Genomic DNA, 12,368 nt, shown 5'->3' with positions numbered 1-12,368 from the left:
TATTTTCTACACGAGAATAAATGCACTTCTCAACCATTCAAATCTGAGGTTTTTTCGGCATCGGGTACAATATTAGATGTAAAAATAGGTAAATGGGACATTTTGTAAAAAAAAAAATGTCATCGCAAACCGTATCTTTTAATTAATATTAGGCGGGTAGTTGTTTATCTCGAAATATCCAAGTTAAAAAAATAATGAGCGTGGATAAATGCCGTTGATATAAGATATGCTTTAAAATTTGCTTCTCGTCTTTGGAGAATTTCCAAGCATGCTGCTGCTATTATATCTGTAAACGCTGCAAAGAATGATAATTACTTGCATAATTGCTGTGTAAGTAGGTAGGTATTTAAAAATTATCATTTGGTAACTAAACTCTCTTATTTACCAATTTCTGGAACGTGTTATGCTATTTCGCGAGTTTTGTAATACCTAGACCTGCTAAATAGTGTAATCTTTGCCTTCTTAAAAAAATACGCAGGTATATTAAGTTAGTTCTACACAGCGATGATGCGATCAATGTGGGCAAATCCAAACATTATACCTACAAATGTTTTCCTTTGAAGTACATACCTATTAATTTATTCATGCAGAGGTTTATAATCAATATAATAAATTGAAAGTGGTTTTTTTGTCCCCACATCGCGTCAAAACTAATAGGAGATACTTTTTTGAATTTTTTTATAGACCTTCGGACCATTGCTTAACCAAGTAAGTATTTGGTGTCAAGAAGTTGATTATTTTTATTTAAAATTGGTTGGATGATAATCAAGAGTTCAGAAGTAATTCAAAGATTGAAGAAAAATGTAAGATAGGTAGGTCTAGTTACCTATTAATGGAAATGGAAAATTCACCCAAATACGAAACTTTTGTGCCAGCTTGAGTACGAGTATGAGTTTTTTCAATCACATTATCTGAATTCATTTTTAGCTCATTTCTTACAATTCTTCGATCCTGAAGGATTCATTAAGTATTATTCGTTTAGAAAATAGTTTATTTGTTTGTTTTTTAATTTCCTACACATGAGATCACGGGTACACAGCTAGTTGTTTATAAAAGGTTGAACTGTGGCTAATTTAGCATGATTAACAATTTGTACATAATAAACATATACGTATTCACTATTCACCGTACACGTATTATAGCCGTGAAGAAACCAGAAGTGGATACCTTAAATGAAAGTACGATCCGGCATTTTTAGTGTGTTGGCAGGTTCACATTGAGCTACATGTACATCTACGGATACCTATACTCATCGTATCTTCTGGGCATTCGTTTGACTCGAACTGTTGCATTGTTTTTCCATTGCTTATTTAGGTACTCATATTTTTAGCTATTTGATTCATACGTGTAATTTTAAAAACTGATCGAAGCTTATTTGATGTAGTATAATTCCTCAATTTTCTCTTTAATACGACGTTCGAATTATTGAGCGTTAAGATAATAGGATTTATTCATATACTTCAAAAGTTATATTACTTTGTTGATAGACTATGAGAGAGTAAAGCGCGAGATGATTTCTTAATTCGTCTAAAAAATACTGGTAAATATTTAAATAAAAAAGAAAAACTAAGGCGAAAACTTAGCTCAGGCCAGAAAGTTGAGTGGTAATATATTCAGCGCGAAATAAAGTCATCAATCAAAGCGCATAACTTCGTCGATACTTCGGATAGATATAACCAACCCTTTTCTTTAAAATAACAAATTCATCGCGAACTCATCGAAATTCACGCAACGTTTCCGCCAAGTCGACTTAATTGTTTCTTCGACTCGTAGACTCCCTTCCCTGCCCTTTGTCCGTGACTCCTTGTGTCGAAGGGACGAAGAGAAAAACACGCCAATCGTCGAAGAAAATTTCATCTTTCATTCGATCCGAAAGGACTGCTACGTAGAGGGGTTGGTTTATATCTCTGTAATGTACCAAAATACTCATGTACTATGCCATGCGATTCCACCGAATCGGTAGGATAATGTGACGATGGTTTTTTTTTTCTCTCGTCCAACATGTCCTGAAACGAAAAACCGTTTAAAAGACGCGTAACCATGTCGGCTAATTTGGGATGAAAAATTTGATAGGATATGGCTTATTATCCTATCGTCGGCCTCTCGACGCGTTTCTCGCGTACGGTATGGTACCGTAGTAATTCGTACTATTATCGTCATTTACAAGCGTTTAACATCGGTTAAATTAACGTTTAAAATTAATACTTTCGGGTATATTGTGAGCCGTATAAAAATTTTCCAACTGGTGAAAATTGATCTATATGAATCCGAAAAGACCAGGTACTCGGTATAGGTAGGTTAGGTGCGATAAATACGAGTAGACGTCTAATATGGGTACACGCAAGGCGCAGGCGTGGCTAATGGCGAAATTGCTTATCGCGTCGAACGCAAATGACGAATTAATTTAGTTACACTAGCGTTAATTTTTACATCTTGAGGTTTTTGCAGTCGTATAATATGCGATAACAGCAGGTTGTACAGGGTGCTCCATCGAATCTCTGCCGCCATCATTGGTATAGTACCATACTTTGCAGATTTACTAAATAAACGAACCTCTTGACCATGTCGAATCAAATTCAAATAAAACTTCGGTAGGTGAGTAAGGTACCAAGAAACCAAGGTGAAATGGAAAACAGGTCCAGATTTACAGCTAAACCTGTACTTATCGAAGATTTTTTTTTTCAATTTGCGGGCAAAATTTATGAAAATACGTAGAATAGAATTGTCATGAGGTAAAAATACAATAAAGAAGAAAGTTTTAGGTACTTATCTTTTTTGAGTGAAAATGCCGTCGGTACCAAAAATTTTGTTCTTTTATGAGTAATTTCGAAGTTTTATTGCCAAATTTTTCTGAATCAGTGGCGTAGTCAAAATTTTTCCAAGGGGGGGGGGCAGATTTTCAGGCTTGAAAAATCGAAATTTGAGGTCATTTTCTGAAAGACTTTCATAATGTACTTGTATGATTGCTTTCATGAAAACAAAGGCAAAATTTCTGCTTGAGCGAATATTTTTAGGAAGAAATTGTTTTAAGAAACGGTCATCATTTCATGTTTTATTGTAAATTATCATCAGCAAGGGGGTGGAGAAATTACCTCAGTCGCCCCCTTGGTATAATCCACTGCTCTGAATGGTGTTCTAATCAACGTGGCTGCAGCTAAGAATTTTGTTTTGAAAAGTTTTCGACATGTTTTTTTCATTTGTTGCAATTTTGCTCAAATTTAAAGTGACATGCAATTAAAACATTTTCTTGCAAGTAGAATCTTTCGTCTTTCAATGAAAAATATCACTAACGAGTGAACGGTCACTTCAGTCAGTGATATGATAAGTCACCGATCTTGAGAGCAACAGAGCCTATGGTACGTGATTATTGGCGAGGAATGTCTTCTAAGGACAATTTTTCTGGTTTTTTTTTTTTTTTTTTTTTTTTTTATTAAACATTGAATAAATGAAAATTTTTATCAGCATAGATCAATACTGGCATTAATTTTTAAAGTTAGATAAATGAAGCCCCTTTCTGTTTGCTGAAGTGGCCAATCTCAAAATTGGATAAGTTACAAACATTTTGATAAGTTTTTTTTTTTCAATTCTAAAGGTTTCGAAAAATGTTCTAATTTGATTTTTTTATTTTGATCATCGATTCGATTTTAGTGTTGACTACGTTACACGGTATTGAAGACAAAATGGAACATGCTCTGTAACAAAATTACCTACCTTCAAAATGTAAACAGTTATCAGTCTTCTTTCGTTAGGGTACTTACTGATAACAAAATCCAAAATCCATTTTCAGAATCCACTCTTGACATCTCGAGTAGATTCTAATCGTCATAAAAACCTGATTCTCGAGAATCCGAAAGAATCTGCAAGAATCCGCGTCAAAACGAACTCAGCTAATCTACATAGAGTCATTGAAATTTGTGGGTTTTTTTTGTAAATTTTAAAGAAAATCCATTTCCTTTTGGGACTGCTTTTCTTGTCCAAAAAGAAGCTGCACCTAAATTCGTTTTGAACATTTTTCATTTCTGAAAATTTTAAAATTAGTGCTCCAGCAACTGTAGGTTACTTTACTGGGGGTAAATTGCAGATAATCAGGGAACATGGCAAACGCGACCTCTTTTGTGTGAAAATGGTAAACAAAGTTTCATTCTGATCAGTGGTCAGCCATTTTGACGATTCTTTCGCGAAATTCAACGAGACTGCTGCACAAGAAAAATAAACTGTAGTGAAATGAAAATAATTGACTTCTAAACCAATAGAATTTACTAACACTAATGACTCATTCTTATTTATACGAGTTTGGGAATAGGGTGTCTGTAAAAGTGAATCAATTCCAAACTTTTTCTGAAAATTGCGATTAATTTGGCGTAGAATCACCTTGAAATGATCCCAAAAATGTAGATACGTTGAAAATTTAATCTAGTCAAGTAATTTTCCACAACTTTTTCTTCGCCTACTCCTCCACCCAAATAGTCCAAATTTTCAAAATTAAAAAAAAAAATCGAAAACATGTCATCAAAAATGAACTTAATTAGGTAAGTACAAGATTTAAAAGAGAGGCAAATTCATTTATTTAATAATTCCCTATTAGAAAGGGGAAGAGCGGTGAAAGAATCTAATCAAAATCTAAAATGTACACTCTTTTACAAAATTCAAGCTCAGTTTTTTTTTTTCAATTCCAACTAAGTAAGTCAACTTTTTTGGTGGGGAGATGAGAGGAGGATGATCGCGTAGAAAATATCATTTTTTATGCTCCAATTTATTAATTGCGTTTTTTGTGCAGCATCGAAAAAATGAGTTCAGGAGTTCTCAAAATTTCATTCAACTATCGGTTGAATTACCTTCGAAAAAATAGCGAAGTCATCGAGAGACAAGACGGGCCCAAGGCAGATATTATTTTGACCCCCTCCCCCCGCTTCTCAATCCTCCACCCTTGTAAAAATGGTCTCTTGAGAAAATTATTAACTGAGGTTTAGATATGTTCAACAGTTGTACAATTGAAGGCCTCGGTTGGTTTAAAAAACCACCAATCTAAAAGTTTACGATTATTTTATATAGCTGCATAATATGACTCATAAAATACAATTTAAATTTTAAAAAATTACCATTTTCGAATGAAAATTTGACGATAAAATGACAGTGAAACTGCTTTTTCAAAAAAACAAAATTGTTTTCGTCAATTTTTTCAAATTTTAAAAATGCGCATTTTGATTGGATTTGTTTAAAAATTGGTGATTTGCAAATTTTCAACCGTTCAGTAGAAATAACTCTAAAACTGGTCTTGAATTTTGACAGAAATAGCCTGGGTCGACACAGAATCTCAATATTATGTACTATCTTTTGGAACCAGGATATTCTTAGCAATACGGGTTAGGTATAGGAGCTAAGAATAAAAAACCATGACTTTATCGAAAATGCATATTCTTTGAAGGTCTGTGTTTCCCCTCCACACACACCTTTGAAACTAAAAAAATTTCTGGTTGACTTTCAACTCAAAATAATGATCTCCGCCGAATTCGGTCGAAATTCTCCGATATTTTTTTTGCGATCTACCTTAATATAAATAGGTAGACCTACCCATATTTTTGTACCTGAGGCTGGATAATGGCGCGTGTATGTTAGAAAAAAGCTGTATAAATACGAGTAGGTAGGTATAAGGTATACCGTGTACGGCGCAGTATACCGAATAAATTCAAAGAAGGGAGCTTTTTTCCTCCGGAGATACCCAACTATACAGATAGGTAGGTAGGTATATAGCCAACGAACGAATATAATTACGGAAATTTTTCCTCCATAAAATTAATGAGATTTTTCCGTTAAAAAGGAATTTTTTGCATTGCTTTGCGCCTCGAATGCCATAGCCGCAGCTTATTCTATACCTATGCTCGGGAATACCTAGACGAATAATATCTCGTTTAGACGGAAAACGCTGCCGCAACATGCCGCCATTGAATAAAAATACAATATAATACCGGTTGATAGTTTAAAAAGGTAACTTTTTAGACGCCTTCGCACACTTGGCAAACTTAGCTAAATGCTAAATGATAACTTTTTCGCTTTATAATTTCGCAATGTGTGAAATTCTATCGTCTTCTTTCAATTCGATGTTCATTAAATTTACTCGTTACCTTTTACACTTGTAAATATTACAAAAGTTTGTTGAAATTAATTTGTTCAAATGTAGGTAGGTGGAACGAGACGAAGAGTTAAGTTTCTCAAAAGACCTACCAGCTATTTTAGGCGTTATAATTCTATCTGCTCGCGAAACCGTGTATCATCAAAGAGCTCGTTTACGGAGGTGTTTTTCCACGGAAATTCGTCGACTCTTGGATAGTTTGTCGCATCCGTGTTTTAAAGATGCAATAATACGGAATGTATCATAGTTTTGGCTCCAGTTAGCGCGCCTCGAATTAAATGCGTTTAATTATCGTCGTTTTCATTGTTGACAAATAGTGGGGTAAGAAGAAGGCTTCATAGTGTAGTTTGGGGCTCAACGGTATAATATTTCTGGTGAAGATCTCAAACCAAATATTTTCTTCAAAAAGACCTAAATAAGAAGATGCTTGGGTAGGGAGAGGTTTAGAATCATTATCTCATTTTTGGATTTTTCCAACTTCCCAATCTTTCCCATTTCTTGAAAAATTGTAAAAAAAATGTGCCTTCTTAAATGAATTATGTACTTTCGTATATTTTGGAGCCGTATTCTCACTGGTCTTCTTTCACGATTTGTTCTCCCCAACCCTTCCATACTGATTAAAAACATAATACCGAGTGTAATTTTTGAAGAAAAAAAAAAATAAGTAAGTAGGTAGTTATTGAACTCACTAGAGAAAATGGTTGTAATAATAACACTGTTTCGAATTTTTATTAAAGTCGAAAAATTAAATTTATCTAGATAATTTGAAAAAAAAAAGCGCTCGCTCATTCCATTTGGAAAGATTAAACTTTGTACGTTTAAGAAAATTGAACATTTTATAAAAATAACCAAAGCGACTGAACAATGCTTACCTCTATTCGCATCTTTATCAAAATTTCGCTTAAAAATGTTTCAAATTCTTGGCTCTGACAAAGCGTAGAAGATACTTATAAAAATTTCTCGAGAATTCATAACCGCGTAAAATTTTTCAGGTGCTCGAATCAGCAACCATAAAGAATATCCGTTTAATCTTCGCGCCGAAAAAATCGTAATTTCGGTGGAGAAAATTCAACGCGAACGCGTCGGGGTATGTCACGACTATAAAATACCTTCGTCGAAAATCCTAAACCTTCGTATTTTATGGCGTAAGGAAGAAAAACTTGTAGAGCTTGGCGGGGTTGGAAATTTTCTCGAGATTCATCGTCGAGAGCTCGAGATACGTAGAATAACATGTGGTTAAGTTACAACCAAGGTGTAAAAAGGTAAATGATAGAGTACGTAAAGCGAATATTCAATAACATATATCACTGCGGTAAGTAATAACTAGCCAGCAATCCTGTAATAAATAATGTGGAACGAGGCCATTCGTCAATTTTTCCACGCACTACGGCGCAATGGTAGGCTATATTAGGAAAGTACGTACATTTATATGTAGTATAGGTATGATGTAGGTACCTATATAGACCTATAGACCTACACCAATATGAGCCTGATATACGTGTTCAACGTTGGTTTGGTATCGTTATCGACGGCGTGGAAAACTCGCCTAAATAATTTGATTTTTAATTTTACGCGAAATTTGCAGCTCGATCAAGATGATCGGTATAAATTTGCGATATGAAAAATGTAAAAAAATACTACACTCTTAGGCCTCGAGTAAAAGGGGAATTAATTTTTTAATGATTAATGAACGCGTAACGTCGAACAGAAAAATAAACACGGTGTGAGAACTGAGTCAGTAGGCAAGTTCAAATAACACATTTTACATTGAGAAGGGATGGATGTGCGAGTGCGTAAGGCAGGGTGCGGATGCCCGGCGTGCTACTAGCTTTAAATCGAGACAAGAAATTCGTTACAGATTCGCGTATTAAAATCACCGCGTGTATCGGCACCACCACCGGGCAAAGGGGATTTCAGGTCGTTGTCTTTGCGACGTTAATCATTTATCAAAGGCGAGCTATCGCCAACGATATGATACTTTTGATTCGTATAAGTCTTTTGTGGGTTTTTTCCTCGGCCTACATGAATGGCGTAAGTTGACTGTACGGGTAATATCTATGTACCCCTCCTTTTTTCCATGTCCTGTGTGTGTGTATGTTTTATACATAATATATACGAGGGATGTATATGTTATGTACCCGATTTTCGATTTGTTCGCATTTGCGAGTTCGATTTCGAGTGACATCCTATTAAAATGTACGTACGTAAGGGTGAATTTATCCTTTGTACAGTAAGTCTTTGTAAAACCGAGTATCATTTTTCAACTTTAATTACAAATAATCTAGGTAGGTATCCGTTGTCGAAGTTTCGAAAAGTCGTATGCTTTGCAAGGGAGGGGGCAAACTTTACTCCTAGATGCCAAGAGAGGTTATGAAAATTAATGAAAAAAAATGAAGTTTGGAACCTAATTCTCCAACATTTAAATGTGACTGGAAATTTTGAATTTTTTCGCAAAAGTGGATGTCAAAATGTCCTCCGCATGAAGCGATCTATGATGAATTTTTTAGTGTATACACATTTTAGGTATTAGGTAACAGTGGTAACAGTTATAGGCAAGCTTTTTCAAAAAAATCCGGGGCCCTATAGCTACATGACCTCCTAAAGGAGGGTCATTAATTGTTTGTATTTGTCAAAAATTGTTTTTCAATTTTTATTTTTCGGTCTCATTGTTTTTTATGATAAGAAAAATCACTGGGAATTTTAGCCTCCAACGAAAATTCTTCTCAATAAGTAAACCCCCTTTCGAGGAAAAATCACCCCTGGCTCTTCAAACAATGTTGGTTCTTTTGCACAAAGAGTGTAAAAATTTAAAAAATTGAAAAAAATTTAATTTGTCCGTAGAAGAAAAGACGACGAAAATCTTTCAAAAATTGAAAATTTCTGTGGCAAAATTATTTCAACATCGGAACTTACTGAACGGGCATTCTCCGATTTGAACGAAATCAAGCTAGATCGAAAGTGCATGTGCTAAAACCGCGCCGTATTCAAAATTTCAAGTCTTTAAGTTCATTATTACGAATTTTTGGCGAGTTGTTGAAATTAAAAAGAATTCAGAAGAACTGTTTCAAGTGCAATTTTTGCACCTCCTATTGCAATGAAATTTTTTTGAGCAAAATGAACCAGGATGCCCAATAAGTAGGTAACTATGTACTAACCAAAGTTGTATAAAAGTAAATTTTTAAAATTTTTAAAAATTTGCCAAAAATCCAAAAATAAATTTTAATGCAAGAAATTTTTATTACGAGGGTTTTAGGACATGCTCTTTCGATGTAGCTTAGTTTCGTTCAAATCGGAGAGAGTCAGTTCAATATTAGTTTTCTTAGAAATATTCCCCGCGATTTCAATCGAAAAAAACTTCTCCATTCCACCGGGTAGGTACTCGTACTTTTGACTTTTCTGTACGAAGCTTCCTAGGACCTTATATTAGGAATGAAATTGTAATTTTTTTAAGAGTTTATCGCTCTGAATAACTTTTTTTTCAAAAAAAAAAAATTAAAAAAAATAATAGTAATATACTCGATAATACTTGATTGAAAAAAGTACCCTGGGCTCTTGAATAACGTTGGTCTTCCTATACGGCTCCCTCCCTCCACTCCGAGCTCATAAAAATAAAAAAATAAAACAAAATAAATTTTTGAGATAAAATTTTGGGAGTGGGGATGTAGTTTTTTTTCTTGTAAAGGGGGTTATTCAGATGAATTTTGACACGAACATTTAAAATAGCAATAATAACGCTCGATTTTTCTTTGATTTTTTCAATTTTTAGAGCACTGCAGAGGGGAACCTACATCGCTTGGGGAAATAGGGTACCGTTTTTCTTGAAAAAGAAGTTATTTTGAAGAATTTTGAAGTACCTAGAAATTAAGAGCTTTGAAAAAATTTCCTTATAACTTTCTTCTATAATTTTATGGGTAGGTAGATAGGTAGGTATGTAATATCTACTTATTTTTTTTGAGCTTTTTCGATTTTAGCAGCTTGGTAAAGGGGGACCAATTGTACTTCTTGGAAGACTTGCAGTGGAGGGTTTTTCTCCAAAAAGTAGGTTGCTGAAAGGAGCTCTATCGTAGAAATTGAAAATTTCTCATGAAAATCATATTTTTTATTTTTTTAATAATAGTTATACCTGCTAATTCATCCCTCAAGTCCTATAAGTCAGAAAAAAATACGCGAATTCTCAAAATTGGATTTTAGAATTTTCTATATAGCTATTATTTTACTTATTTTCTTGTAATCTTATATAATGTACAATAATTTTCTGGTTATTTCTTATCGCTCAGTCATAAGTATTTTTTCCGCTGGTTTTCTATAGCGATTCTAATTTTTAGATTATTTCTTTTACGAATCTCCTGGAGATTTATCACTGACTTCCCTGTATTTTTTTTCTTCCAAATATCATTTTTTTATTAGTTTTTTTAATGTTTCTTTTTCTAGTGATTTTTGAATAATTTTCTAGTGATGTTTGAACCAATTCCCTGTAGTGATTTTTCTCTGATATTTTTATTATTTTCACAAATTTTATAATGATTTCTTACTGTTTTCTCAGCCATTTTATTGTTAATTTTCAAGTCATTTCTAAACAAACTTCCAGATATCATTTAAGCCAGTTTTATGTAAATTTTTTCAGTATTTTCTTGTGATTCATCGTCAACTTTCAAGTAATACATACTTACTTATCTTTCAAAAAAAAAATTCAATCATTTTTCACTGACCTTTTTTCTGGTGATTTTCTACTCGTTATCTAGATTTCCCCCCAATTTTCCACTGTTTTTTCCCCGATGATTTCGTTGCTAATTTTCTAGTGATTTGTAAACCAATTTTCTACTGATTCTTTTTCTTTTTTCAACAATTTTCTGGGGATTTCTTAATTTCTCCGCGATTTCATTTCCAATTTTCAAATTGGTTTCTAAACTTACTTTCTTATCTTATGACATTTGAGTCAATTTTCTATAAATAATTTTTCAGTAATTTTCCTTGTGATTTATCGCCGACTTTCAAGCAATACATCTTTCAAATACCTACAAATTTTCAGTCATTTTTTTCACGTATCGTTTTCTACTGGTTTTCTACTAGTTATTTATAGATCTTTTTTTTTTTCAATTTTCCTGTGTTTTTTTCCAATGATTTTGTTGCTAATTTTCTAGTGATTAATTTTCTATGATGATTTTTAACCAATTTTCTACTGATTCATTTCCGATCTTTTAATCATCTTTTCAGCGTAGACAAGTTCACTTGGGAATTGAGACGGATCAATAATAATTTCTGAATGCGTGCTTCATCAGAGAAGAAGCGACACGAAGTGAGGTGAGCTCACTCACTACTCATAATATGTTTGAGTATCTAATATGGAGAAATTCATTTTAGCATTCGTGTTTATGAAGAAGAATTTTCTGCGATTGTAGGTACTGATATCTGTCACATCGACAGCGATGTTTATTAAAAATCATAAAATTAGCTAGCTTGTACTTGCTGAATAAACAGAGACTGAATAGGTATTTGTAAACGAATGCACCTGTGAAAGACAACGCTAATTAACTAGTACCCAACTCTCAACAGGATATTTATTCCACTTTTTCAGCGTATTTTCATTTTTAATACGTATTTTTTCATACTTAAGTGCATATAATAAATATATTTTTATGCGCAGTAAAGGTACAAAATTATTGCATGATTTTTAGCTTTCATAAAATTAATGAAGTTTAAATGAAATCCATCTAATGAACTTTTTACACGGTAACGACAAAACGACGTTGATATTTTTATGGGGAAAGTTGGCTATTCGCGATTTGCGAGCTTTGGAAAATTTTCCAGAGGAAAAATTAATCTCCATAAAGTATTTTCTCGCCATTGTGTTTGCTAATCGTTTAGAATTTCAATTAAGATTAAGAGTACTAAAATTCTGACTTTTTTTTTTAGATGGGGAAGGTAAAGCTATACTATTTTTGAAGTGTAGGCCTACTTATAGACAGAAATATCTGCGAACGAAGTATCGAAGAAAAAAGATTGAATAATTGAGAAAAAAAAAACATATTAGCATAATTAACCGAGCCAATGTCTGCAGATACCATAAGGTGCTGTATTAAGTGTACCATGTATAGGAATAATAGTGAAGAAGTATATCAGTATTGGTATACTAATATGGCAACTAATTAAAAATGGGATGTCCTACATAAATTCTAGGCAATATTAAGCGCTAAATTTAAATAGGCAAGTTTTTAGTTACGCCTGCTATTGTTGAAAT

General features: G+C 33.4%; 1 protein-coding gene across 2 annotated transcripts in view; it reads left to right on the top strand.

The window, feature by feature from the left end:
* LOC135835880 (zwei Ig domain protein zig-8-like) overlaps positions 1-12,368 on the top strand; it is a 294,812-nt gene that overhangs the window by 11,951 nt on the left and 270,493 nt on the right. The gene's annotated exons all lie outside the window — the stretch shown is intronic.

The sequence above is a fragment of the Planococcus citri genome, chromosome 2, assembly GCF_950023065.1.
Source record: "Planococcus citri chromosome 2, ihPlaCitr1.1, whole genome shotgun sequence".
NCBI classification, from domain to species: domain Eukaryota; kingdom Metazoa; phylum Arthropoda; class Insecta; order Hemiptera; family Pseudococcidae; genus Planococcus; species Planococcus citri.
The sequence above is the reverse complement of the archived record's forward strand: the minus strand, read 5'-3'. Positions and strand labels throughout refer to the sequence as shown.